Raw genomic sequence first — 26,323 nt, 5'->3', positions numbered from 1 at the left:
TTTCTCAGCTTATTTGGAAGGCTGAAAAAGAAATTGTTGGACAACATCCACCATTAATTAGATTGGCAGTGGAAACCAAGTTGGGCTAATTTGATAACTTTGAAAAATACAGACTCCTCAGACCAGTGTTTCCTTTGGACATGTACATTCTAGTAGCATTTAATTTATTTTTTTAATTACCTCACCAACTCTTTATTAAGTGTTCCCAGTTGAGTCTGAACTCTGATTTGCTTTGATGGTGCAAATCAGATCCCGTAGCCCGAAGAAGCTGGAGCATTTCTAGTCATTAACAGAGAATGAGTCTGGAAGGGGCTTTGGGACTTAGAAATATGGAGGTATTTGAGTAACCTTTCTAGTCAAGATTTGAATCCCTTCATAGATAACAGCTATTGCAGGGAGAAAGTCCAAACTCCTTGAACATGGTGGGCAGAGCAGGTCAGTAAGAGAGGATGTCTTGTCCAAGCGAGTCCTAGGACCTGCTGCAAAATCTTTTTGGAGTCAACAGGTTTTGAGTCAGGTCTCAGATGATTCTGTTCTGCAATAAACATAGAGGAACAGCAGTAATTGCAGACCATGGTGCTCATTCTGGTCACCATGATATTATTATAACTGATCCCCAATCCACAAACACACCCTTTTTCCTTTGCTTGCCCAGCAGCTCTTATGAATCAAACGTGCTGTTGAAAGGGAGTTGCAGATAATGTGGTTTCCCTGAGCCTTTCAAACATGTTACAAAACCAGAGGAGCCAAAGTAATCATCATTATTAGTAAGCAGACTTGAGCCTGAGTCTGAATCTGCTGTGAGTATAAACAACTTGCATTCGTGTGTGCATCCTCCCTGCCTTTAGTGACGAGTGTTTCACTGTGAGATTAAGGGTTGAAGGCTCCAAGATAATAATTTCAGCTGTGTGCCTCTTAGTGCTATAAAGCCCGTAGAATATCAGAATATTTATTGCTGTGACTTAGTTGCAAACTCCCTGGAGTGGATAAGGGTTGCAGACCTCATGATAAATAGCACATGCTAATATTTAGCAAATGATAATGCAGACCACAGAAAAGTAGGGAGAGAGGAAAATATATTCCCAAGGGCTGATAACCAATGTAAAGAGCCAAGAAATAGTTTAGAGTGGGAGGGAATTTCCCCAGCTTCCCTCCTCCATGGATAAGTCACTGCCTTACGGATGCACTGCACAGGGCCCATCACTGATCCCTCCAGCACCAAAGTTACTCCTGGCAGGAGTTCAGAACATACAGATTCACAAAACCCTGTAGGCAGAGCAGATCTGATGTTTTCCAGCCCCAGCTGGAAGGTGATATAGCCTATATTCAAAGCAGATGAAAGGGCTTGTGGCTAAAGCTCAACTGTTTTTTTACAAGGCTTCTCTGATGCCTCTGTGCCATCTGCTCCATACACAGGGCAGGTATTTTACCAGACTATTTCCCTGTCACCCCTTCCCAGTTAGTCCCTTTCCAGAGACCTAAAAAATCCTCCATCTTTTTTCACCCAACCAACAAGGACATATCTGTGCTAGAAATCTCCCTTTACCTGGGGTATGCCCTCCTGGAGGAGTCACATTCCCTGACCATAAGCAGAAATGTGCCATTGCAGAGGATGAGGCACATGTAACATGATGTCAGAGGGTGGTGGGTGAGCCCTACTGGAATCAGGATCACTTGGTGAGGTATTAAACATGAGTGTGTACAGACAGAACTGTTCTGGTGAGTGTTGTGCCAAATTATGCCAGTCCTTGAGGCAGGAGGGTTTGTGCAGCTGGTAAGTGGTTGGGGTAAGCCAGGGGCTGGGGTGACCCACAGCCTCTTTTCCTTTTTACGGCCTTAGACAGAGGCAGTTGGAACGTGGATGATGCCAACCAGCTGTGTCTGCCACTCACAGTCTGGGATAGGAAAAGGGATGGGCATAGTGAATTCCTGGTGAATGAGTAGTAAGGGATGAGAAGGAGGAATGAGAGGGGCAAGCCTTGAGACATGATGGGTCTGCAGTGGATGAGGCAGCTTCCCCTTGATGCCTGCAGGAAATCTGTGCCTAATTCATCTCTGCATGACCTGCATTAGAGGTTGGTCTTTTTGACACAGAGAATCTGTTTATTCATCCCCAATCCACAACACAAACTCATGGTGTGTTGTGGGTCATTACAGGGTGATGTTGTCTGTCTTACGGTGATGGAAAATGCCCACCTCATGCAGAACCACTGTGGTTAGTCCACAGGTGAAATCTGGAGAGTTTGGAGACAGAGTGTGGCAATGCCTAATGGCTTCAGATGTTACTTTGGAGTAGGAGGTAGAAAGTTATGATCATGAAGGGTAAGGCTTTGCTTGCAATGGAATTTGATTTTTCTTTTGGTTGTGAGAAATACAGGCTGTCGATGATCAGACATACAGTCATTACACTTCTGAAAGACAAGGATTAGAACTGCAGCCTTGGGCTCATAGGGTGAGAATTAAAGTTTCCTGTGTGATTATATGGAAACTGCAGTAAAACACACATAAAACCAAATTGCGGATCATGCGTTTCAGATGCTGGAAAGGGAGAAATGATGGATAGCCTGTGGCAAAATCCAATGCATGTACGTGTGACTGCAAAAGATCAGAAGAAGGCATAAGCATCTGATTTAGAATACTTGTACTGCAGAGGCAGATTCGTAGCATATGTTGAGAGCTTATACGGAACAGACCATGCAATATGTGATACCACACGCAGAGATCCAACACTCTGGAAACTTCCTTCTCCTGGGAAAAAGATCATGGAGCAACATTTATTTTTAAGAGGCACCCTCATGTTTTACATATTCGTGCTTTCTGTCATGATATTTGATAGCATTGCATTTCATCACTTGGAGACACAATGCTTGGGAAGGCAGGCTTGGAGAGTACCTGTGCTCTGCTCAAACCCACTTCCCTGCAGCTTCATGCCACACTAGTCCCATTATTTGGCCACTGTGTGTTCTGAGAGCAAATTGTGTGTAGCTGGACTAAGCTAATGAAGTATATCCTGAGAGAGGTACACTGGAGGAGGATGTTGTGGATTCATAGACACAAGGAGCAGATCAGTGATGTGATCACAAATAGCAAGTCCAACCCTTCTTCCTGAGTTCAAAAATAAGTTTACATGAAAACTGCACTTTTAACCTCCCATGTGTTCAAATCAGAACAGCAATGTCATGATTAAACCTACTTCTCACCCTGATTCTTACACATAACCCAGGGGACCTGGCTCTCCTACCTCTGCCCTTCCTCTGCTCTTCCTGACAGCCCTTTTGATGAGCAGACTGGAGTGCTGTGCATCAGCCTTTGGCTGTGGGTGAGCAGGAGCCTCAGACAGTTGCCTACCCTCTTGCTGGAGTGGAGGTGATTGTGGAGGCACATCCCTACCAGCCAAGAATCTCTCATCTGTGGGGACACACAGATCCTTCTGTCAACATCTCCTTCATGCTGAATAAAACATCATTTGGGTGAGGCCAGGGGGAGCAACCCTCCTTCTTCAGATCCTTTTTCCAGTGACTAGGGGCTGCTTCCAGGTATTGAACATGCAGCCAAGGCTTCTTACTTCTCTCTGCTGACACCACCACTCATCATCCTCCTGCAGCACAGCTAGGGGGAACAGGGGTTTGCTGGCTACTTTCCAGCCACCAGATGCACGTTCCCCTCTAGAGAAGCTGCTCGGGTCCTAGGGAGATGGCCTGATCAATGACATTTAGGGAAAGACCTAAGGCACAGCAGCAGAACTGTGAGGAAGGGATCATTGCTGGGATAAGAACAGTGAAAAGGCTACAGGAAGGGAAATGGCAATAGCAATGAGAGACATGATTGGCAATGGGAGGAAGGTGGGGCTGATGGAAAGGGAATGAAAGAGAGAACTCTGAGAGGAGCAGTTCAATCACTCTGTAGATAATACAGGATATTTGAGCCAGGATTTCATTTTTTTTTTTTTATATTCCATCTCTGATCCATGAGTTACTGTAGAAGAATTGTTTTATTGTTATGTGGCTGACTTTCCCCATTTATGAACCAGATAATGGCAATTAGCAACCCTATAGCAGGTGAGGGCACCTTAAGATCCTAGCCTGGAAGTGTTGACACTTGAGCATTATTGATAGACATGTGGAGACAGGCTGTCTCGGTGAATACTTCTGCAAAAATCTTCTTGAGTCTCTAAATTTGGCAGCTCCTAGAGCACTACACCACACCTGAAGCACCTTGAAAAGGTCTGACACTGTACTTGTGCCCTTAACTGTTCTGCCACCTCATGAAAAGTTTTGCAATGTCTGGTAACTAGAGGATGTTGTGAGGGAAGGAAGCAAGAGAGCTCTGAGCATACCCTTAAGGACCAACCACACGTAAGATTTGTCTGCAGCTCCAAAAGTGTAAGGGAGGTCTCTGCTTGCACCAGTGTAGGAGACCTGGGCAGACCTTAGACAAGTCAATTTATGTCAATTGTTCTTTCTCTGCTTCAGCTCTGTATTTAAAAAATGAAATCTGAGGATACTTTGCAGAAGAGTGATGAGGGTAAATAAGGTAAAGAGTAGGATGTGATGAGGTGTATTGAGAGTCCATGTAAGTGCTCAGATAGAAATTCTCCAGAAAGGTGGATGCTGTAATCAGAACTCATCATGCCATTCACCTTGCTGCACTCCACCCTCAGTCACTGATCATTAATGTCACTCAGAGACCTGAAGTGATTTTAACAAATTGTCTGAGAAGTGCTGTTTCTCATTTTAATAGGTCTTAGGCAAGACAGCAGCAGAAAGTAATTCAGTGTCGCAATGCTGATAGTAAAAGAGTCACAGATGCTGATATCAAAAGACCTATTTAGTCCATTTTGATCCGTTTTGTCTTGCTTTTCTTATCTCATCAAACAATCGCTGGTGGACTCCACAACTGGGTCTCTCTGAGATCCTGTCTTAGGATCCACAGCCCAAGGTTGAAGCTCCCTAAAGGACTGGCCATTTTGAAGATCTTCACCATATATTCAGCTGTGTTCAGTTCTCTTTTCAGAACCCGAGTAAGTGATGAGGTTTTCAGATAAGAGTCTTACAGAAACAGTTGTGAATGTTGTATTTGTTGTCGGCTGCTACTTGGATATCATCATATCCGAGCTTGTGCTTCACTTGCCTATGTGTACAGTAGATATCTGGACTGGTGGGATATAGCAGGGAGCCAGAAATGTTCAATAACCTGGTGTTCAGTTTCTTGAAAGTTTCACATCTTCTGAACCAAGGCAGTATTTGGCCTTTATTTTCTCCCCATAGTGCTGTCCAGAGCTGCTCTGGCCAGATGCAATGCTCATGCCAGTCTAAGTCACAGGGCAGCTGGAACAAGCTGCTCTCTTCATCACTCTTTGGAGAAGTCTGTTTGTTTTGAAAGGGTAGGGCTCTTGTAGAGGACACTTAATTTTCTCCAATTTACATCATTTTCCTGCTCAGATGTTTGGTTGGTTTTTGGGGTGTGTGTGTCTCTAAACTTCAGGAACTCTGTTGAAACAACTATTTCATGTCTGCTGATGGAAATTCATATTCATGTTTAGTGGAATGACACAAAGAAATGAAGAGTTCTTTCTTCATGACCCCGATCCCCCCCTTAAATCACAAAAAGTCAATGATTCAGACATTAAACTGATCCAGAATCCTGTTCTTATTACTGGGGTCACGCCATATACGTGGTGGAAAAAGAGTTCTGGTCTTTGCCAAGGGTGTCAGTAGGCACTAACTTTTTCACATGCCCATATACCTTACTGCACTTCCCGTGGGTTAGCTGGCTTTCACCAAGTTGGGAAACATCCACAAAGCGCTGTGAGTGGAAGTGACATATTTACCTCGCCTTGTCTCCTTTCATCCCATTTTAGACCTCAAACTGTCTGACAGCATTAGGAAGCCCCACAGAATGAGAACTTGAAGTACTGCTGGATTTATTGAATCTCTGTGATATCTCCTGACACTAACATTAACTGAATACATTGGGAATGGGGCAGAATACAACCTCTGTGAGGCGACTTTCAGGGATATGGGAAACAAAAAAATGTTAGAATTGAAACTTGGGAAACCAGATCTGCCTGCTGGTTTTCTTGCAATTAGTCAAGGAGCTGGCTCACATAGTTATCTCTGAAAAACAGAGGACAGAGGAAAATGTGTTGTATTGCTCTTTACAAATAAACAGCAGTCATTAAAAGAGCTAGTAACTATCCAATAAATTTGTCTTCTATCTCTAGTAAAAGAGTCTAAATAAGGAAAGAAGAATAATTTGCTGTGCCACGCGTTCACATGGAGCCATATGCATATTAACTAACTCTCAAGATAGTAGCCAAGACAGAATGTAAAGAATGGAAAAAGGAAGGGGTGAATTTTGCTGGAATGGAATAATGGAGAAAAGACTAAACAAATTAAATCTGTAAGCAGTTAAAGCAAACCTCTTCCCTGGTGAAGAAAAGTTTATTGAGGTTTCTGTGTGACTCAAAGCACACTTTAGTTATTAATTTGATTCCTTTAGTGGCATGTGGGAAGTATGCAGACCCTCTACACATGTTAACTTCACCATTGAGAAGGAATACAAATGATATATACATAGATTTGTAAGAAGCAAATCCAGACATAATCACTTAGTTTGATCCAACTGCAGACCAAATAGATGAAAAAATGTGGTCATTTAATCTGTGTAAATAAGATGTCTGTTCATGTACTGAGGCAATTAATATATTATTTCATGAAGACTGAGCTGAAAAATTAATTTAGATTGACTGGAAATGAAGATTATAAACCAGACTGAAAACAGGCTGGAGGCACCAGAAATGCATAGTGATGAATAAATGCCAACACTTGGTGGGAGATACCTCAGGGGAACAGCAGGGAACAATGTTAAATTGTTTTTGTTTAGGATCCTTATTAATGATTTGGAAGGAGGATTGGCTATGATATAAGCTCAGTGCTGGGATGGTGCTCATCATGAGAGAAATCATGCTTTCCAAAGCACTAACACTGACAACTTTTGACCTTACAAACTTTGGGTGAATCAAAATCCCAGAAAAAGGTGTCAAAAAGTTCAGTTTGGGGGTCTTAACTAGAGTCCCAGTGAATGCACCCGTCTGTATATCCTTCAGTTGGAAATCTCAGTCCATGAGGTTTACCATTTAGAACAAAGTTTCCACTAGGATTCAGCCTCTCCTACTTATTTATCTAATGTTTTCCAACTTCATTCACGCTGGATTCTCCATACTGGAGCCTCCTGGCTGACCCATGCTGTTTCATTGTCCTGGTATTTAACATATATTGTGATTCTAGCAAGTATTTAGATACTACTAAATATTTCAGATAGAGGGGTGGTGAAGCAACAGGGAGCTGTAGGGTCTGTGTTTCCTTGCTAAATTTACTGTTTTCCAGACTGTTTCCAGAGGCCTGGGATTACTCAGGGAAAGCTGAACTTCAGGACTGTCCTTTGGAGAATATTGGCATTGCTTTGAGATGGAGATTCAGTCTCCAGAGTCACTGGGTTATCTTTACCTCTTGAGTTTGATTGTGGGCATTCAGCTGTCCTGCTGAGGGGAGAAGGGCAGGTGCTGGCTAAGAAAAGGGATGGGGCAATGCAGCTTGCCTCGTTGTGCACATCTGGACAAAAGGAGCTGGACAGGTAACCACCTTCCATACCTGGAAAGAGGTGCAGCGAGAGAGTTATAGGAAATGCAGAGCAATTTTGCCATCATTTCACAATGCACTGGTTGGCACTGCCCAGCTATAAGGCTCAGCAGAAGTTATTAATCCAAAAGGTGTTGTGGTGCTGCCCCCCATTTCTGTACCACCATGTGTGTCTCCTGTAAGGCTCAGGAAGAAATAAAGTGAGATGGTCTGTGCTGGACTCAGTTCACAGGCAACCAGCTTGACAAGGCTGGTTTATATTCCATCTTGTGAACTCCCTGGGGCAGTGAATGTCTTAATGAGTTTAATTTACACAGCAGAGTTGCTTAGTCAGGGGGTATAGCTCAGTGGTAGAGCATTTGACTGCAGATCAAGAGGTCCCTGGTTCAACTCCAGGTGCCCCCTCAGGAACTGCTTTTTAGATTAGATTCCAGAAAAAAATTCTTTACTTTGAGAGTAGTGGGGCACTGGAATGTGTTGCCCAGAGAAGTTTTGGATGCCCCATCCCTGAAAGCGTTCAAGGCCACATTGGATGGGGTTCTTGAGCAACTTGGTCTAGTGGAAGGTGTTCCAGACCATAGCAGGGGATCTGGAATGAGACGATTTTTAAGGTCTGCTCTAGCCCAAACCATTCCATGATTTGTGGTTTTAAGGAAACATACTCAGTGCTTCGACACTGAATAGCAGGATTGACATTAGGAGGCACATTAAAGCATGAGAAACTAAAGTAACAAGATGCAGACAAAAAGCAAATGATGATGGAGAGAAGGAGTGTTAACCATAGGAACACATTTATTTCAGCCCCTGCAAGAAACTCAGTTTTCTCTGTGAAGTCGTCTGGTTTGGGTACAGATACCACAAAATATGGCAGTCTGAGGGTCACAAATGCCAAATTTCCTTCTCCTTCTCCAGTGCTTGGCTGAAGGAAACATTCTTCACATATTCCTGTGCTTAAGTGAACATTGGTTTGGGTCTTGAGTAGGAGGAATGACTAAGAACTAAGAATTAATTACTTGATTAATTCTCTGATTATTCTTTGCAAGTATTAGAAAAGGTGTTATTATCTGCTGAAAGTTCATTATTTAAATTGTGCTTTGATGAGAACAGAAAACAAGGGAATCAGTTACTCAGTGTGGTCCATTAGTAGTGTTTTAAAGACAAATGCAGAATCCCATGAAACTTTTCCCAAAGATGACATTTATTAGGTTGTAAAATAGCCTCCCACAGAAGCATTTGAAGCCCTGTCACTTCACTGATAGGTTACTGAGACCAAGAGGCCGTAATACCTTCCTAAATTAATTGCTGTTTGAACTGGAGAGAAAATTTTAAAAAGTTGGTTTGAAGATTCACAGTGACTCTAAGTATCCCACAGCCCTTGCAAAACTGTCAAAGAAACTGGATTTATTTCTGTTTTGAATGTCTAGGTTTAACTTCTAGCTATTGGCCATTGCTGATCTTTTAAGGCTGAAGAAACCTCATTAGCTAATTCTAATTCTCTCTTTAAATACTTAAAATCTGTGATTAAGAAATGTCTCAGTCCTTTCTTTGTAAAATTAAAGAGGTAAATCTTCGCATGTCTTTCTCCAGAATGAAGGTTCCCGATTCTTCATTCTTGTGTCTTTTCCCTCAATTCTTTTTAGTTCCTTAGAACCTGTGGCCTCTGAAATAGGCTCTGAACATCAGCAGCAGTTGCGCCAAGGCCAACTGGGATGAGATGTTATATAATTTCTTTGCTTCTTCTACTTGATATTACATCTCTAGTACATGCATTATGCTGCTGAAGACGTCTGTATTAAACCACTTAGATTCTATCCCTTGCTAGACTTTTACCAGTTTGCTTCTGGCCTCCTTTCTCATGTTTGAGAAAAAAGATCTCTTAATTTTACCTTCAGAACTCTGTACATGTCTGTCCTGAAATACTGTTGTCTCTGTGCAGTTTATTGAATTCCTCTCTGGATTGTTTTGCTTTATTGCCTTCTTTATTCCATACCACTTCCCAAAATTTCACAAACTTATTAAATAATAGTTTAACTTTTTCTCCCATGCCAGCAATAAAAATAATAAACAGCATCTGGTAAGCCAGCATCTATATGGGACTGAAAGTTCAGTTGCTGAGTGAACATTTGCCATTTACTATTTAATTTGGAAAGGTATCAGCTGGTCTCCAATTCATCTACACTGTACTATGTTTATTTTAAACCAGCCAAGTTTATTATTCAATAATTCAACTCTGGTGCTCTTCAGAAGCCTGTTACATCAACCCTATTACTTTTTTCAACCAGGCTCATCAAAACGTAAGACTGGATTAATTAATAAGATTCCTTTTCCATTACATGTTTTTGACGTATATTAATTGTTTATTTGTTGAGCTCTGCCACAGATGTTCTGTGTTCTTGCCCAGGACTGGTGTGCAGCAGACAAGCCTGTGATGATTACCCCCTTTTTAATGTATGTGATGTATGGAGAGCATCCACTTATTTACCTCTTTCTAAAATCTTCCCAAAGTTTCAGAAAAACATTGAGTTGCAGTGAGCTGGGGGCATACATACAGTAGCTACTGGATTTCACTAAGGGCTTTTAATTTTTAATGCTATTCTAGATGTGCCTGTTGGTTTTTATTATTGTATCATACTCCCTTCTGAGCAGCAGTTTGCATACAGAATCTCTTGGGTATGTGCTTCTTGAGAAAAGAGACAGGAGGAATTGGGAAGATCACCTGACCTGGCCTGAACTGTTTTGTTTTCCGTTCTTTTCCTGCACCTGTCAGACGAGCACTGGAATATCTTCCAGTAGTGCATTAGGAAAAATGATCATGCATCTTTCAACTATTGTTTTTACAACCTCCCCTCTGGAGAGGAGTGTATTAAGTGCAGCATATTATTTTCCTAGGATTTTAAGGTGGTTTGACTTCTGTGAAATGTGTATCTCTTACATATTTTAGAATCGTAGAAACATTTAGGTTGGAAGAGACCTTGCAGAGTCCAGCCATTCACACAGCACTGCCAAGACCACCACTAAACCGTGTCCCTCAGCTCTTGCTGGCCACACTCTTTCTGATACAGGCCAGGATGCCATTGGCCTTCTTGGCCACCTGGGCACATGCTGGCTCATGTTCAGCCCATGTTGACTGGCACCCCTGGGTCCTTTTTCAATGGGCAGCTTTCCAGACACTGCCTCAAGCCTGTGGTGCTGCTGGGGGTTGTTGTGACCCAAGTATAGGACTTGGCACTTGGCCTCGTTGAACCTCATATAGGTCTCCTTGGGCCATCGATCCAGCTTGTCCAGATCCCTCTGCAGAGCCTTCCTACCCTCCCACACATCAACATTCCCACCCAACTTCTTGTCAGCTGCGAACTGACTGAGGGTGAACTCGATCCCCTCGTCCAGACTGTTGATAAAGATACTAAACAGAGCTGGCCCCAACTCTGAGCCCTGGGGAACCCCACTGGTTATTGGCCACCAGCTGGATGTATCTTCATTCACCATCACTCTGGGCTCGAACATCCAGACAGTTTTTACCCAGTGAACCGTGCACTCATCCGAGCCAAGAGCAGCCAGTTTCTCCAGGAGAATGCTGTGGGAGACACTGTTAAAGGCTTTACTAAAGTCCAGGTAAACAATATCCTTTCCCTCATCCACTAAGTGGGTCAACCTGTCACAGAAGGAGACCAGACTATCCAGGTAGGACCTGCCTTTCCTAAACCCAGGCTGGCTGGCTTTGATCCCCTGATTGTCCTACAAGTGATTGCATCCAAGTTGGGCTGTTCCATAACCTTGCCTGGCACTGAGGTTAGGCTGACGGGCCTGTAGTTTCCTGGATCATCCTTTTGGCCCTTCTGGAGATGGACATCACATCTGCCAACCTCAAATCTTCTGGGACCTCCCTGGTTAGCCAGGACCACTGATAAATGATGGAGAGTGGCTCGGTGAGCTTTTCCCACAGCTTCCTTAGTATCCTCAGGTGGATCGCTATAGACATGTGTGTGTCAGTGGTGTAGCAGATCACTGGCCATTTCCTGTTGGATTATGGAAGCTTCATTCAGCTCCCTGTCTCTGTATTCCAGCTCATGGGGCTGGGTACCCTGAGAACAACTGGTCTGGCTATTAAATACTGAGGCAATGAAGGCACTGAGTACCTCTGCCTTTTCCTCATTCTTTGCCTTTATGTTTCCCCTGCTTCCAATAAAGGATGGAGATTCTCTTTGTCCCTCCCTTGGTTGGTAATATATTCATAGAAATGTTTGTTATTGTTTTTATGCAGCAGTAGCTGCACTTTTATTTAACATAGGAGATGCTTGAGAATTGAACTGTGTACCTTTAGTGAAAGCAGATGATATCTGAAGTAATCTGCAGTTCCTAAATGAATACATTCCACCATTTTGATGAGACACTTTTTTCTATTTCCATCGATTCAGAGGATCACAGTTGCTAATAATTTTCTTCTTCTGGACCTTGACTATATGTTGGAGATGTCCTGAGTGCAGACAACAAAGATGAGGGTGCAGAATTTCAGAGTTCTTCAGGAAACTGGAATAGACAGTGGAGGAGAGACTTGATGTGCCATGACGTTCTCAGCTGGATGAGATTCTTGTATCAGATATCTCTATGTTCATACCTGTCCCGTAGTTGTATTTATCTATCCAGCCCAACCTGAGAGACATTGGTCAAAAATAGCAGGTATGGGAGCTTAGCACCAGCGTTCATTGTCAGCTCTACTACTGTATGTTGGAAAGAATGATTCATTCTCTGAGGCACTGGGGATTTCAGGTTAAAATGTTACTGTACTCAAGTCAGGAAGAAGGGATATTTGATTCAGGAATCTTAGCTCAGAGTCCAGGACGTGTTGGCAAAGCTGAGTTCTGGGTATACAGATGGGCCAATGATTAATGGTTAAAACCCAAGAAGAGCTGTGTTATTAATGGAGAGATTCATATTATTTCTCCCAGAGCATGACCATGCTTCTTTGTAATGGCCAGTTTTGATGCACTCTGGAGTTATGGAGAATGGTTTGCCATCTGCTAACAAGTTGGGGCAAAACTTATAGACTTCAGGGATGTCAAATAGGTTTTATTTGTCCTGGTTTTTTTTCCTGACATCTTGCTTATATAGTAAGCCTCTTGCTCAAATTCATCACCTTCCTAAGAGTAGAAATGCAACTCTCAGATACTGAAAACAATTAGCCCTTGACAAGACATGATCAGAAGCATCTAACTAAATCCCTTAAGAGCAGCAGTTACCAAAGTTTCCTATTTGTGAGGCCCTTTTTGTTGCCACAACAGCATTTCCAGTTCTGTGCTCATGATGCAGCCTCATTTGGGAGACCTTGCTCCTGCCCTGTGGGCTCCCCACAGAGCAAACACTCCTTGTTGAGCCCCCTGAGTCATGAAGTGTGCACTTCTGTGGGACTCTGTTTCTCTCTCCTTTGTGATCTCTGTTAGAAATGAGAAAGCCTCAACAGTGCTACATAAGAGGGATGAAGGCTTTCATTGTTCCTCTGTGTATTATTACTTTTTTAATTTTTAAGAACAGAATCCTTGATCTCCTGTTTTCTTCTCTAGCACATGGGACACAGTTATGAATAAGTAGCTGAATGGATTTGGGAACAGATCTCTGGTGTCTAGAACATGGAGGTTTCCACAGAAGGTCTCCCAGTGCCTTAATTTAAATAACTGTTCATTGAAAATTTATGTCACTATCAACTTAGCGCAGCAAAGATGGTGTTGGTGGCAGTGGTGCAAACTGACCACAAAGCCGTCCTATTAATAAACAGTGTCTGCAACCACAGTGGGATTTTACTGTTTTAAAAAATTTGCCTACTCTTGGCTGTGCAGTGGAAAAATAATGCCTGCTGGAGTGTTTGTGTCTCTGACTGTCTTCTGATTGTGACCTGGCATGAACTCACTTATGTAATGTTTCCTAGCAGCAGTGCTGCTGCTGGAGACGGGGCTGTTTCTGTGACCAGAGGTAGCTCCACCTTCAATTTTAAAGGTTTTTCTAGCTATTCAACTTAACAAATACCATGTCAGGAAAGAGAAGGTTTCTTCCCAGTCATCACATCACTGTCACTGGAAGCCAGTAGTGTTTTATTCAAGCCTCCTGTGCCAGGTGAGCTTGCTGAGAGGGGCTTTGCTTGTTCTTTTGTTTTGTTCTGTGTTGCCAAAGACTCCTCTTTTTCTTGTCTTGCAATTCCTCCCCTCCTGCAGGTAAGGAATTCTGGTTGAATATTACAGTGAGGTGACTCCTGGTTAATATATGTTGTTTTTTTGCTCTTGTGCTGAATGCAGACCAACCATGTGGTTTGGGAAGATTTTGATGTGTAGCTCAGGATGGTGGATTTTTGGTCAGATTTACAGGAACATTGCTATGGCAGTCCAAGGCTCTGTGGCTGACACTTAAAGGCTTTGGTGTCAGACCTTTGAAGGACTAAATCTCAATCTAACATAATAAACAATAATATTTAGTTTCAGGACAGGAATTTTCTTCATCATTTATGATATTTGTGGAAGTCATGATTTCTTTAATGTAGCACAAATCTAACTATGCAAGGATAGACACAAGAATAAATACCAGATGTGCTTCCAGGCCTAAATCCAGAGCTAGAAATCTATACCATACTTCATTCAAGAGCAACAGAAAGAGCGCTTGGATACCCCTTTATTTCTTTGAGCTGCCTTCATATTTCAAGAGCAGAGGCTTTGTAGCATGAAAGTGTAATTTAAGGATATTTCTATGCTGATTGCAAGCACTCAATTCTTTGCATTGTAAGAATTAAGTGCTCTTGGGATGGAAGTGATGAGTCTCAGCTGAAGTCTATCTTAAGATAGTCTGCTAGAGATCAGCTGTCTATAGCCAGACATCTGGCAAGAATCATATGGCAAGAATCAGATCTATAAGTCCAACATAACTCCCTGAGAGCAGTTAGACTGCTCCAGTGGAGTGTGTTCTCTGGGACAGTACTTCTGATACACATCTATGCCACAGACTTATGCATCCATATACAGCAGATCCCAGACTGCAACACTGAGTACCAGGTATTCTGCTTTCTTTTTCTCAGATGCTAGAGCTTATTTATAGGGCTTTCTGTTCCCCTTCCCCCTTCTCTTTTCTTTTCTCATCTGTTGTTCTTAATTTTCCCTCCTGTCCATTCTTTTCTTTTCTAAATGGGTAAAATGACACATCTCAGCTTAGAATTTATGTTAACATGTACTTGTCTCCTGTTCATGCTCATGATGGCTTATAAAGCCTGAAGGGAAATTGTGTAATTTAATGTTCATTCATGTGTGTTTTCAGTACTTCCCATTAAACAGCTACATGCAGAAATGTTGGCAAGAACAGAAATAACAGAAATGCCATCCCTGCTATTTCATGGAGTACAAAGCAGTCATTACAGGGAAAAAATTTGCCTTGTTTTCCTTGGGAATATCTGGTCGCTTCTAAGGATTTCTGCCCAATCCCCAGTTTATACTACAGTACAGTGTGGACGTGTTTGGGCTGGTTCCACACAGAGTAAGACAACATCCACGGTACATCCAAGCTAATGTGCCTCTGGATAGGGTTCATCAGTTCAACAAGCCGTGTCCCTTGCATAATTTCACTGCATCTGGACCAAGCCGATGCATTTCCCTACCAAGTGCTGTCTGCATCCTGATGTAGCACAGCCAGCCTGGTAGGGCATCACCTTGGAGATCTCTCCATGTTGTGACACAAACCAATTAAAAGCTACATGTGAAGCACTCAAATTTGTATTTCAGTTGAGAGTGTCCTCAAAGACATCCAGTGCACTTCTGTCCTTTCTCTCCTAGGTGTCTGGTACCCCTTTCTGTCTTTCATTGCTTAAGGCAAGTTTTCCCTTATTGGCAAGCTGCCTCATTTCAATAACTTTCTATTTTGAATTTGCAGTAAATAAGCATGGCTTTGGTTTTCTTCAGATGGCCAGGGCTGTATTCTACAGCATAAAAACCACTAGTAGAAGGCAGAGAATAGAACTGATTCAGCAGTAATAGCACCTCAAATGCATTTATTTACTTTTTAAGTGCTCTGGGAAAGACTTTCCTTGAAAACTGCAAACTGTGATACATGTAGATTGATGGCTGGGTGGCTTTACTGAACATAGAAACCAACAACTCTGTACACAGTGACTGGAGGCGTGGAGACCTTGCTGACACCTCTGTGACATAGGATTATTCAAGCAGGATAAGGTCATACTAGAAAACTTGCTGGAATCTCAAAGCAGAATCTGACAAACCCTGGAAGGTCAAAACTATGAGGGTTTTGTATGGATTCTCCTTTCCTGCCTCTGAAGCCCACTTCCTCAAAAAAAGTTAAAAGAAGAAAGGTACTTTTAAGTTCCCCTTTGTAAATGAAATCATAATTGATGGAAAATTAAGGCAACTGATGTAATATAAACCTCCTGGTAACTGGAGAAGGTGCTCCAGAGGCTTCCCAGCAGTTATACATTGAGAAACATTCTTAATCTCCTAGATAATATGGAAAAGAAATGACATTTATTATCTACAAGTCCTCACAGGCTAAGGATGCAGTTTATAAAACCGTATTTGGCTTTCCCTCCTTTTCCTCCTTTATTGTAATCCTTCACCATGGATCATTTTACATCCAAACTCACCTTCATCTGTTATCATACTTCAGTGATTTATCAACATCACAAAGGTCTGATTAATAAGGCTAGAAGGACATCCATCAGAAGAACTGAGAATGTGTGATCATTTCCTCTCAGGCTCTCATTAGCTGTGCCTGTCCTTCAGGGAGTTTTATCTTTGTCTATTTCCAGACTTAATCATACGAGGTTTAAAAATAATATCCCCAAATTAATCTTTTGTTTCTCTGGGTTTTTTAAACCTTTGGTCAAGATGGAATATGATCTCCATACTGTCAACTGAAATAAGTAGAAACAACCCAAACTGTCCATGTACACTTTTAATGAATGAGCAGGCAAGTCAGAATAATAGAGGGCTTGATTCAGCTTCCTTCATTCAAGATGAACAATACAAAGATCTACAGATAATCTTATGATCATATAACATATTTGTGGGGTAGGTAGGAATTACACTCACAGTGTCTTTTCCAAAAGGATTTCCTTTTTCTTTACATTGCTTTGGTTTAAAATTAAATACACCTCTGGTATTTTCAGATTGCTACGATTAAGTGAAGCGGGAAAGGTTTTGTTTTAGTTTCTATACTAAGCTCTCTTTTTAATGAGACACTCCTAGGTTAAAAATACCTTTTGAAAGTGACTTCCCACGTCTTTCCTACATTAGTGACAGATTGGAGAAGAAAATGTGGAGTACGCCTGAAAGTGATAAGTTGAGGTTAGAGGTCTAGCCAAAGTCAAGTGCAAGGGAGTTTCAGCTGTAGAGAGCTGATGCTTTGAATTATAATCAAGTGATTAATGTTTCTAATGTAAGTGGGTTTGGGAGTTACAAGGACTTGCAGCAACAGCTTGGATAAGAATGGTGAAACCTGCTTTTAGAGATATTTTATTTATAGCACATTCATTAGGTCAGAGAGAATGGACAACATGTGCCTATGTGGTTAATGATAAATCCATCTGAGGACTAAACTAGTCTGCTGAGTTATGAGAAAGCCATTTGTAGGTCAGATTTTTCTGGACAGAGACAGACTTGAGAGAAACAGTTCCGATTTGTTTGGGGGTGAGGGTAGAGGAGGGAGAGGGGACAAGATGGAACCAGCTTTTCTCCTTTTGCAAAATACATAGGATGTAAATGTTACAGATCTTCATTAATTTTAAAAGGTCATTTGCCTGTGAGATGCATGTAGTTGGCTTCATAAATACCAAAAATAGCATGGGAAGGAGCAGGTATGCCTGGAAATATATAGGAATAATTTTTTTATAAAATATCAGATAGTCTAATGTTAACATATGAAAACTGCAGTGATTTCTGAAATTGCAAAAGCCAAAAAAGAATACATCTCTGAGGCATTGTAGTTTTCCTTGTGGGATTCAGACATTCTAGCATGAAACGAAAGGTATTCAAGAAAAAAAATAATTATGTAAGACTATTCCTTCTGTTTGAATTCACCACACCTTAATCCTGCTGCTGTAAGCAGTTTAAGATACTCTTTCAAATAGAAATAGTTTTGCCACGGTGAGAGCACAGTTAATAAACCCAGTATTTTGGCTCATGATTCATGTTGTGGTTTTAGTTATAGGTCTACCAATAAGATAAAAAAAGACTGTCCCTATCCAGGGTTGTGCAGGTCCTTCCGCCACAGCTCCCACAGCTTTCCATCATGGACCATGATGCCATTTGGATTAAAAAAAAAAAGGAAATGAAAGCAACACAAACAAGCAAAAGAAAGCCCTTATTAATTCCCTTTATACAGCAGCCAAATGCATAAGTGTGTTATTTCACTCTAGAATCTCAACAGTTTCACACTGCAAATCCTCATAAATAAACAGGCAAAACCTGTCCTTTTGAGACAAGCTTTTCCTTGCCACTACTCTTATTTTTAGGTAAAAAATGGAAATGTGATGTTCATTTTCAAGGAAGCTAATTGCAAAGTGACTACTCTCAAATGTGTTGCCCATGCCTTTTCTGGGTGTTGCTGCAGGTGCTATTTGTAAATGAGTTTAGATTATCAGAACAAATTTTCAAAAAAAGCTGACTGATTATACTAAGTATTTTTATGGAGAGAAAATGGCACCTAGTGCAGAGATACTTAGTTACACACGTATAAGTACAACAAAACCAAGTACAGAAATCTATTTCAGATTAAGTCACATTGAAAAGTCATTTATTACTCTCAGGATAATGAGTCAATGAAAGACATGGTGGCTTCGCTCCTCTCTTGACACTTTATAATCCAGACTGGACACCCTGCTGAGAAGATGTACTTCAGTGCCAGACAGCTTCTCAGGCTCCAGCATTAACTGCATGAAACCTAATGGCCTAATCAGACTCTACCTCATTCATAGGCTACACAAGATAACTTGTTTCTGGCATCAAAAGCCATGACAATACTATTAAGATATTTATTTTATAGATATGAAATATCTATTTTGCTATTCCAGGTAAACACATATCTTGTTTTTGGTCCTCATGTTAGACACTAAAAAATTTGGTGCAGAGACTGAAAGAGTTAGCTAGGCTTTCTCCATAATCCCAGGAGTAGGAGGGGCAGCTCCAGAGGTGATTCACGTCACCTGTCTCAAACTATGTTTGGATAGGACAAATTATCCTCCACAAGTGCCAGTCTCTCTTTACTAACTACAGAGACAGCAGTGTTATGCAGTTCAGATCTACCTTTGAGGTGGCTCAGCTGAGTGGAGATATATCCACCCCATGGATTTAAGGACCACACTTGTGCTTTGAATGACAAAGGCAGAGCTCTAGGGGTTGATATGCTCCTTGCCTTGGACAGTTTACAGACAAAAAACAGTATCTGAAGTGCAAGAAATAAGGATATTAAAACTGTGCAGAAAAGTCTGAGACTCACAAGGGCAAGCTTGCATTTATCCAAGGCTTCAGTCTTGTGGTCTTTTGGGCAACTTGTCATTCTGAAATGAGCTACATTTAGTTTATTGGTTAAGTTAATTAAATAGCACCAGGGCCCTGCAACTGGAAAACTTTTACGGTGTTAAGAGTTATCTCGGTCCCTGTTTATCCCAGTCCATCAGCAGGTCTCTGGCATGGCTTGAACATTATCATGGACCAGAGCTTTTGGGGGTTTAAGGGCATTTAGCCTCCAATGTGCACATGGCTGGGCTGTGCCTGATGGCCTCAGGACCAAAGGCCAACCCCGACCCTGTTTAGTTCATTGCAAGGTGCACCAGCAGTCTCTTCCTTTTCTGTTTTTATTTTACCTTGCCACAATCAGAACCGTGGGGAAACACCTGTAGTATGCTGGGCTTGATACAGGGTTAGCCTTACTTTGAAATACTATGGTGCTATCTAATTCCCTTCTGCTGTTCTCTCTAATCTGTAAAGACCTCACAAATCTGATTTTGGCCTGGTTACCCTAATCTGTATCATGGGCTGTTGATTGACTTCAATGGGCCACACTGGAGTATGTCAGGTTTTGGAGCTGATTGGTTTTCTGAGCTGGTCGAGCAAACAGATCTGCAAGATCTCTTCCTGACAGTACGTGAGCTCTGATCCAAAAGGAGACACAGCCTCAGACATCTGTTTTAAGGACACAACTATTCTGAGCTTATTTGAACTCAATACGAGGCTCTGTTTATATTTCTTTGATTAATTGAAAATAACCTCTTGTTAAGGGAGTGACAGCCGATACCTTACGATTGTGCTCAAGTCATTCACAGGAGTGAAAAAAATACGCCAAAGGTTAGGCAGGTCGAAGCCCTTGTTTGGATCAAAGCATACGCTGAACACTGTATAAGTGCCAAATCTTAAAGTGTTTTGTATTTAAGGTTGAAGTTTGGAGTAAAACGATACTATAACAATAAATCCCTAATTCAGCTTGTTAGCTCGCTACTGCATTCACAAAGGCACAGCAAAGACAGAGATGCTTCTGATGGAACAACTTCATAGGAGTCCAAGTGTGTTAAAAATTTACAGCATAAGTGAGGTAATACCACATCCAGTTCTGGTAGGCACATTTCAAAAAGGACTTTAATGCAATGGAAATGGATCTTGAAAGAGTGACAGGCATGATTTTGTGGTTTGTCCATAAATCTCTCTTACCGTGAGAGACTAAAAAAGCTCAGCTATTTTTATTTATTCAGGACAAGGTTACAAGATGACTTGTCTGTGGTTTTGTAAGGTTGATCTTACATGGTGAGGGTGCAGCAGGCTCCAGTTTCCACTCAGAGCTGCATGGCTTGGGTACTTTCAACCAAAATATTTGATTGAAAGCTATGCCTGGGCTTGAAATATTCTTGCTCTTCTTAGGGTAAACTGAGGTTGGGCTGTACCTTGGTGGGCTGCAGCTTTCTCTGCCCATGCTTGATCTGCAGCTTCCTGGAGTGACTGATGGATGATGGCCAGGGTTGAGGGTAGAGAGTGAGGCCAGATAAATGCAGATGAAAAAGGCAGCTTTTTTCCTTGACAGCGTGATAGCCACTGAAATAAGTTATCTGAGATGGCTCATCCTTCCCAGAAAGCCTCTGATTCAGGCTGGGATATCTCCTTGAACGATGTGCCATAATTTGTAATGATTCAGGTGTGGTTTTGGGACACCAGTCTGTGGCTTCAGCTATGCAGGTGATCAGACCAGGTGACTGAAATGATCAAATGAGTCATCTCACCTGGCTTTAAAATATACCTATTAAATAGGAATATCTAAAATTTCTGATTTTAATAGGGATATTATATTCCTATAAAACTAATTGGGAAATAAAGAGGTCTCAGGGAGGCCCTCTTCAGCCTGAGAAAGCTCAATTTTTGAAAAAAAAAATATAAATCTCTCACCACTTTCAAATTTGTGACCAGAGTGACTATGTTCACATTATCTTTCCAGGAAAGAGTTGAATCTGAGCTTAGACTTGGGTTTCAACTGTCCCTAGAGTTTACTGTACCTGGTAGGACATCTTTGAGCAGGATGAGGAGTGATACACCTTCTTCCAAGTGAAAAGTTTCCATTTGATCTGCAACTCAGTCTACAGTGACCTGTTGTGTTGACATCTCACCTACCTTTCTGCAGTGGTATGGGCATCAAATCAGGAAGACAAGAGGGCCCCTCAGAAAGTCCTATCAAAGGGTTTACAGCACTGCCTGTGCAATGGCAGGTGGGATTTGCAAAGAGCCTAAAGTCAAGCTAGGTCTGGGCTGCCTGTGAGGACACGTATTTTGGGGGTTATGTCTAAAGTATGCTTTAAAAATGCCACTCAGTTCAATAGTTGTTGTCTCCAGAACAGATTGGAACACATTGCCTGGGGACATGGTAGAGTCATTATCCTTGAAAGTGTTAAAAATTGTGTGGATGTGGTAGTTGGGGCTATGGCTTAGTGGTGAACATGGTGCTGCTCGTTGTACTCAGTGATCTCTGAGGTCTTTTTCAACCTTAATGACTTTATGACTCTGTGATTCTGAAGTATCCATCCAACTCTGTTCAATTAAGGCAGTTTCTTGCATCCTTCAAAGCAAAGGTTTGACACATGCCCAGTGTGATTTTCTATGTCTGTGGGTCGTGCCATTGTCACATCTTGCCAGTGCCTGAGCTGCCACTTGCCTCGTCCCCGAGGCGTGTGGAGCCGTGTGCTCCTCACCAGGCTGGGCACAGGACCACAAGCAGCCCTGGCCCGTCATCTCCTCCGCTGTCCCCTTGCACTGGGAGCTGTGGGCAGCGCTGCATTTCGGAGCGACCGCCCGCAGCCCCAGGTAGAATGTCCAGGCTCTTGCCGACAGTAGCTGCCCCACGGAACGCAGGGAGGGGGACCCTGCTCCTGCTTGCTGCCCTCGGGCACACGACGGAGCATTCGAGGAGCTTAGAAAAGACAGAAAACTGCTGAAAATGGCATTTTGCTCTCAGTGTCTAACATCATCACACTACTCCTGCTCAAATAAATAAACTCTGATGGGAATCCCCCCCGTCCCCCCTTCATTTCTTGCTTTAATAAAACTTGTCATAGAGATGTTTTCTTTTCCAGTCAGCAGATTTTTACGCTGGTTAATGAGGGGGAAAAATTTCTCTCTTCCTTCTCCCCCCCCCCCCCCTACCCAAATTGCCTCCCCTTTCTTTCATGTCAGGGGCCAAGTTTGGATTGGAGCCTGGTGAAGTTTCTGTGTCATTTCCTGTTGCTGCCCTGCTCGACACTCGCTCCCGCGTTCGCTCCGCTCTCCAATCCTCCCGCAGACGCACAGGGCGCCCGCCCTCCCGACCGCCGGCTTTTGGGGAGGATGTGAGAGGGCTGGGGCAAACCTCACGCTCCCGCCTGTCACGGCGCATTCCTGCTCTCACCGTCCCCACGGGCTCAGCTCCCGACCCCGCTGCCGGGAACGCCAAGAAAGCGAGCGCTGGAACAACTTTCTCCTCTCCAGGCAGCTCGCTGTACTTCCCAGGCGGCTGGGGAACCTGAGGCGGTGAGAGCAAAAACATCCTTCTCTTGCAAACTTCGCCACCGACGCCGTGGTCCTGTCCGTGCAGGTCGGGATGCTGGCGTTGGGTGTTTTGGAGGTGGGTGGGCGACGGGCTGCGGTGCGGGGCGTGCGGGAGGGACGGGAAGGGACGGGAGCCCGGCGTGCGCCTCACTCCCCAGGAGAGCTCAGCATCTGCGAGGGCTGGCACTGATACTGCTTGTGCAGACGCTGGTGACTTGATGTGACTGATGGAAAAAAGAGCTCTTTAAAGGAGGGAGAAAGCAGCGTGGGGCTGTACAGAAACTGGGCAGGCAGTGAGTGAAGGTGAGGGAAAAAGCAGGGGCTGCTCAGTGTTTTCTCTTGCGTGCTTGCCTTTTAGCTTCAGTTTAGCGTTCACAGGTTTTTCCCAGGACTGGCTTGCGGCAGCGTTCACGGGGTTTGTGAGTGTTGTGTACGGTCCCGGTGATTGCTTTTCTGATCAGAAAGAGCTGATACTTGCTGGAATTTGTGCTACACTCGCTCAGAGGAGTGGGCACAAATCAGCTGGCATCCGTAAAATCCTGCATGTGATGCCTTTCCTCTGCCATTGCCTTATTTGCTCGCTGAACACACATATATTTATTTGGTAGGAAAATGACACAAATGCTTGTGCTTTAAAGTGGAGCAACTGTGACTTCATGTACTATTTCTGTCATTCCTGACTCGTTCAGTCTTGACTGTTTCTTGGACAAACAAGGCGTAACAAACTGACGGATAAATCCTGAAGCATGTGCTGGAGCCAGTTCCCGGAGCTTTCAGAGTTAAAAGGCTTTCTTGAACTCACTGACACAGGGCAGTAAATCTCAATGTGTCAGTAAGTGAGGGAAGAAAAAGCACTTGCACAGCATTACACACCGGCAGATAGAGTCTGTGCTGCACAAGCCCAGGTCTTCACAGGCAGGATTAGCTCCCAACACCTCCAGCCACTCAGCAGCATTTAGAAAGGTCAATTATATGTACAATATTTACTAGCTAATTATAAGTGAGGGAATAAAAGCCTTGGAGTTGGCCCCGGGAAAAAATAATCCTAAGGCTTTGTGTACAGTGTGTTTACCTCCAAGTCATTGCTCAATTCATGTTGTTCCCTTAACTCCCTCTCATTTTATGCTAATTTTGAAGTAGAGTCCTCTCTGTTCCCACCTCCCTAAAAGGAATGTGGTGGAAGAAGGTACAAGATGGGAACATAGAAAGGGGGCTTTGGGCTCACCCTGAGCACATCAGTTCTTCTCCCCAGCCTCTAAGAGGCACATTCTCCCATGGCTGGGGAAAGTTCAAGCTCCCTGACCAGCCTTGGCATCCCTTGTCTTGCTGCCCTGAGCAATGGAGGACCCAGGAGATGTTGCTGACAGCTTTGCCTGGAGCTGGTTTCTAGGTAAAAGCTCAGTTTGTTTCACAGTTCCTATATGAAAGCCTTTTTTTTTAAATGGAGTTGAGTAGGAAATCCTTTTTTGTGTCTTCCCATCTCCCAGACTCTTTCCAAGTGCTTTGCTACTCCTTGCTGATTTATTAAAAAGTATTCACTTTTAGTATTCATACAGCTGGCTTACATATGCACTATTGAGTTGGTCTTGAGGGTCTGTGCTACCACACTGGTGATACACATTAGTTGGTCTCAGATGACCTTTGGGTGTTGCTGAGATTTAGGAAGGGCCAGGACACTCCAAAAGGCAGTTTGGATTCGGCGACCTTGGTTGAGAGTGTAAGAGAGTTTAATAATACGTAGGCGTCGGGCTGTGCCAGTTGGCTTCAGGGCTGAAGAATGGGCTCTGGCATGGGTTAGTTTACTAGCAGAGACATAGCCAAGAGAATAATGAGCTCATGCAACAGAGGGAGGAGAGAAGCTGTAGTAGGAGTTGCTCCCAGCACCTCTTAGGAGCCTAAGAAACAGTATTTTTATCTAGAGCTGTGCTCTGTATTTCTCGGTATGAAAGGAAATGGGGTGACAAACTGGCATTTTTGAAGGGATCTAGTAGTCAAGTCAGCTCTGAGGTGAATGGAATCATTGCCTGCACAAGGGGACTGAGTGGCTAACTGTGCTTCAGGGGCTGCTTTGGGTGCTTGAAGGGGGATTGGAACTGAAGTTCTTAGAAATCCACCCATATATATATCTGTACAGATGTTGAGAGATGAGCCTCTGTCTCAAATGTGGTTTTTGGGAGTCTGTTTCTAAACTATCCTAAAACTTTACCTATGGGAGCTACAGTTGGAGATGAACATAATTTCATCCTTAATTGTTCTGGGTTTAAATGTCAACACACTTCATTTAAGATGGCATTGCTCCACTGATTTCAGTGAAGTTACTCCTGATTTACAGCAGTGGAGGGCAGGTAAGAATCAGTCCCTTAATCCTATTTTTTTTCTACCACATGGAAAGGAGAAAGGAAGATGAGAAAAACCCACTCAGGGTGAGATCATGACAGGAACTGAAGGGTCTCGAATACCACCAAGACTTTTTTGGATTTCTGACTTGCCCTAGATCTCAGCTTTTTCTTCTGTTAATGGAACCTTGTTCTATGTAAAAGCAAATGCTGGGTCCCTGCTTTTACATAGAACTGCTGTAAAAGCAAAGACAGGTCCCCGTCTCGTTCCTCTCCTTGTGTGAGCGTGTTCTCCACACCACATGGTGCTCGTGTAGCCTTGACAGATGAGTCAAGGAATGGCAATTCCAGTTCTGCCGCTTACCTTGGGAAAGTGCTCTGGAGCCCAACAGACTTTGCTGTCTGGAAATATTTCCTGTTGCACAACATAAATTGTCTGTTTCAGTTTAATCCTGTTGTCTTAGATTACCTCACCAAAGTACTACCTTGAGTGAAGCCTCTCTCTGCGGCCACTCCACTACAGTGGGGGAACCAGTATTGTGAGAGGCCGCAGGTTGTGAAGATTCTGCAAGAAGGTGGGATGAGCACGTGCTTCCCTTCCCCCTTTCCCTGTCTTGCACAAGTGCAGAGTGAACAAGTCCAGTTTTGTAACAGTGGGTTTGTGCTAATTCCAGACCCTGAGCCAGATCCCTCTGCTGCTCTGCAAGCCCAGGATGGCCACTGAGACCTCCAGGAGAGATCTCTCATCCCTAGTGGCTTCTCATGGTTCTGGTGGTCCTTTTCTCTGAGCTGCTTCAGTGCTTGAGCTTGGCTCCTTGTTCTGCCTGAGGCTGCTCCAAGGATGCGCTGCTGCTGCCCAGCCATCAGCAGCATGTTGCCTGCCTTCAGCTTTGGTTTCTGATGGAATTCTCCCAGGGAACAGCAGCAGCATTTGGGGTAGCCTTGGCCCACTAACGCTTGTGGGTTCTTCCCAGCTCCCTGTGCTTCCCTGTCTCCCCAGGCTGAGTCAGACACACTGTGTTCATCTGCTTTGCTCATGCTGTAGCTCCAGCTCCAGTTCTTGTGGTATTTAAATGCTGATGCACAAATTAAGGTAACATTTACATGCTCTAGTGAGTCTTCAGCTCGCCTGCACAAATCTCTTATTCTCCTTCTTCTAATGCAGTGCCACTACCTGAGGACAGTGCTGCCTCCTTGCTCCGGGGAGCTGCTGATCCCTGCTCTGTTTATGGGACATTGCCATAGCAATGAGGATGTGTAGTGGGGATGGTCAGGATCAACCAGACTGTATCCCTGCTGCTGGCCAAAC

General features: G+C 43.2%; 1 protein-coding gene and 1 non-coding gene across 6 annotated transcripts in view; both read left to right on the top strand.

Annotated features, from left to right (window-relative positions):
* EVA1A (eva-1 homolog A, regulator of programmed cell death) overlaps window positions 1-26,323 on the top strand; it is a 156,954-nt gene that overhangs the window by 69,884 nt on the left and 60,747 nt on the right. Inside the window, exon 1 of one of the 5 annotated variants that reach the window (XM_027690106.1) lies at window positions 13,684-13,745. The exons of 1 other annotated variant lie outside the window; for it this stretch is intronic. The gene's annotated coding sequence lies outside the window, so the exon portion shown is untranslated. Of the gene's footprint in view, window positions 1-13,683; window positions 13,746-22,413; window positions 22,755-26,323 lie in introns of those variants that run through there. 3 more of the 5 variants (XM_027690105.1, XM_027690108.1, XM_027690107.1) reach the window with 3 other exon arrangements.
* On the top strand, window positions 7,974-8,045 carry TRNAC-GCA. Its single transcript has one exon. It is a non-coding gene; the product is annotated as a tRNA-Cys (tRNA).

This window comes from Neopelma chrysocephalum, unplaced genomic scaffold, assembly GCF_003984885.1.
Source record: "Neopelma chrysocephalum unplaced genomic scaffold, ASM398488v2 Primary Assembly neopelma1_80, whole genome shotgun sequence".
Taxonomy (NCBI): domain Eukaryota; kingdom Metazoa; phylum Chordata; class Aves; order Passeriformes; family Pipridae; genus Neopelma; species Neopelma chrysocephalum.
This window is presented reverse-complemented; position numbering and strand designations above follow the sequence as displayed.